Consider the following 3615-nt stretch of genomic DNA (forward strand, 5'->3'; position numbering starts at 1 on the left):
GATTCACAGCAGAACGGCCATAAGGTGCCCGAGGCAGCAATAGACCCATGGAGTCAACTCGGCTGGAGGACGATGTATTGAATCGGGACGCAATTTGCGTGGTCCATCGTCATTAGATGGCCCTGAATGTTACAATTCACTATCAGTTTTTCGTCCGATTCGAAAATCTGTGAGTCACAGCAGGCCTGCCATAAGGTGCCCGAGGCAGCAATAGACCCATGGAGACAAGTCTGCTGGAGGACGATGTATTGAATCGGGACGCAATTTGAGTGTTCCATCGTCATTAGGAGGCCCTGAACGATACAATTCACTATCACTTTTTCGTCCGATTCGAAAATCTTTGACTCACAGCAGAACGGCCATAAGATGCCAAGGCAGCAATAGACCCATGGAGACATGTCCGCTGGAGGACGATGTATTGAATCGGGACGCAATTTGAGTGATCCATCGTCATTAGGTGGCCCTGAACGTTACAATTCACTATCAGTTTTTCATCCCATTCGATAATCTAGACTCACAGCAGAACGGCCATAAGGTGCCCGAGGCAGCAATAGACCCATGGAGTCAAGTCGGCTGGAGGACGATGTATTGAATCGGGACGCAATTTGAGTGATCCATCGTCATTAGGTGGCCCTGAACGTTACAATTCACTATCAGTTTTTCGTCCCATTCGATAATCTAGACACACAGCAGAACGGCCATAAGGTGCCCGTGGCAGCAATCGACCCATGGAGACAAGTCTGCTGGAGGACGATGTATTGAATCGGGACGCAATTTGAGTGATCCATCGTCATTAGGTGGCCCTGAAAGTTACAATTCACTATCAGTTTTTCGTCCGATTCGAAAATCTTTGACTCACAGCAGAACGGCCATAAAGTGCCCGAGGCAGCAATAGACCCATGGAGACAAGTCGGCTGGGGACGATGTATTGAATCGGGACGCAATTTGAGTGATCCATCGGCATTAGGTGGCCCTGAACGTTACAATTCACTATCAGTTTTTCGTCCCATTCGATAATCTAGATTCACAGCAGAACGGCCAAAAGGTGCCCGAGGCAGCAATAGACCCATGGAGTCAACTCGGCTGGAGGACGATGTATTGAATCGGGACGCAATTTGCGTGGTCCATCGTCATTAGGGGGCCCTGAATGTTATAATTCACTATCAGTTTTTCGTCCGATTCGAAAATCTTTGACTCACAGCAGAACGGCCATTAGGTGCCCGAGGCAGCAATCGACCCATGGAGACAAGTCTGCTGGAGGACAATGTATTGAATCGGGACGCAATTTGAGTGATCCATCGTCATTAGGAGGCTCTGAACGTTACAATTCACTATCAGTTTTTCGTCCCATTCGATAATCTAGACTCACAGCAGAACGGCTATAAGGTGCCCGAGGCAGCAATAGACCCATGGAGTCAAGTCGGCTGGAGGACGATGTATTGAATCGGGACGCAATTTGAGTGATCCATCGTCATTAGGAGGCCCTGAACGTTACAATTCACTATCAGTTTTTCGTCCCATTCGATAATCTAGACTCACAGCAGAACGGCCATAAGGTGCCCGAGGCAGCAATAGACCCATGGAGACAAGTCGGCTGGAGGACGATGTATTGAATCGGGACGCAATTTGAGTGTTCCATCGTCATTAGGAGGCCCTGAACGATACAATTCACTATCACTTTTTCGTCCGATTCGAAAATCTTTGAGTCACAGCTGAACGGCCATAAGGTGCCCGAGGCTGCAATAGACCCATGGAGACAGTCTGCTGGTGGACAATGTATTGAATCGGGACGCAATTTGAGTGATCCATCGTCATTAGAAGGCCCTGAACGTTACAATTCACTATCAGTTTTTCGTCCGATTCGAAAATCTTTGAGTCACAGCAGGCCTGCCATAAGGTGCCCGAGACAAGTCTGCTGGAGGACGATGTATTGAATCGGGACGCAATTTGAATGTTCCATCGTCATTAGGAGGCCCTGAACGATACAATTCACTATCACTTTTTCGTCCGATTCGAAAATCTTTGACTCACAGCAGAACGGCAATAAGGTGCCCGAGGCAGCAATAGACCCATGGAGACAAGTCAGCTGGAGGACGATGTATTGAATCGGGACGCAATTTGAGTGTTCCATCGTCATTAAGAGGCCCTGAACGTTACAATTCACTATCAGTTTTTCGTCCGATTCGAAAATCTTTGAGTCACAGCAGGCCTGCCATAAGGTGCCCGAGGCAGCAATAGACCCATGGGGACAAGTCTGCTGGAGGACGATGTATTGAATCGGGACGCAATTTGAGTGATCCATCGTCATTAGGTGGCCCTGAACGTTACAATTTACCATCAGTTTTTCATCCCATTCTATAATCTAGACTCACAGCAGAACGGCCATAAGGTGCCCGAGGCAGCAATAGTCCCATGGAGTCAAGTCGGCTGGGGACGATGTATTGAATCGGGACGCAATTTGAGTGATCCATCGTCATTATGTGGCCCTGAACGTTACAATTCACTATCAGTTTTTCGTCCCATTCGATAATCTAGATTCACAGCAGAACGGCCATAAGGTGCCCGAGGCAGCAATAGACCCATGGAGTCAACTCGGCTGGAGGACGATGTATTGAATCGGGACGCAATTTGCGTGGACCATCGTCATTAGGTGGCCCTGAATGTTACAATTCACTATCAGTTTTTCGTCCGATTCGAAAATCTTTGACTCACAGCAGAACGGCCATTAGGTGCCCGAGGCAGCAATCGACCCATGGAGACAAGTCTGCTGGAGGACGATGTATTGAATCGGGACGCAATTTGAGTGATCCATCGTCATTAGGAGGCCCCGAACGTTACAATTCACAATCAGTTTTTCGTCCCATTCGATAATCTAGACTCACAGCAGAACGGCCGTAAGGTGCCCGAGGCAGCAATAGTCCCATGGAGTCAAGTCGGCTGGGGACGATGTATTGAATCGGGACGCAATTTGAGTGATCCATCGTCATTAGGTGGCCCTGAACGTTACATTTCAATATCAGTTTTTCGTCCCATTCAATAATCTAGATTCACAGCAGAACGGCCATAAGGTGCCCGAGGCAGCAATAGACCCATGGAGTCAACTCGGCTGGAGGACGATGTATTGAATCGGGACGCAATTTGCGTGGTCCATCGTCATTAGATGGCCCTGAATGTTACAATTCACTATCAGTTTTTCGTCCGATTCGAAAATCTGTGAGTCACAGCAGGCCTGCCATAAGGTGCCCGAGGCAGCAATAGACCCATGGAGACAATTCTGCTGGAGGACGATGTATTGAATCGGGACGCAATTTGAGTGTTCCATCGTCATTAGGAGGCCCTGAACGATACAATTCACTATCACTTTTTCGTCCGATTCGAAAATCTTTGATTCACAGCAGAACGGCCATAAGGTGCCCGAGGCAGCAATTGACCCATGGAGACAAGTCGGCTGGAGGACGATGTATTGAATCGGGACGCAATTTGAGTGATCCATCGTCATTAGGTTGCCCTGAAAGTTACAATTCACTATCAGTTTTTCGTCCCATTCGATACTCTAGACTCACAGCAGAACGGCCATAAGGTGCCTGAGGCAGCAATAGACCCATGGAGTCAGGA

Source organism: Schistocerca cancellata, unplaced genomic scaffold, assembly GCF_023864275.1.
Source record: "Schistocerca cancellata isolate TAMUIC-IGC-003103 unplaced genomic scaffold, iqSchCanc2.1 HiC_scaffold_1102, whole genome shotgun sequence".
NCBI lineage: Eukaryota > Metazoa > Arthropoda > Insecta > Orthoptera > Acrididae > Schistocerca > Schistocerca cancellata.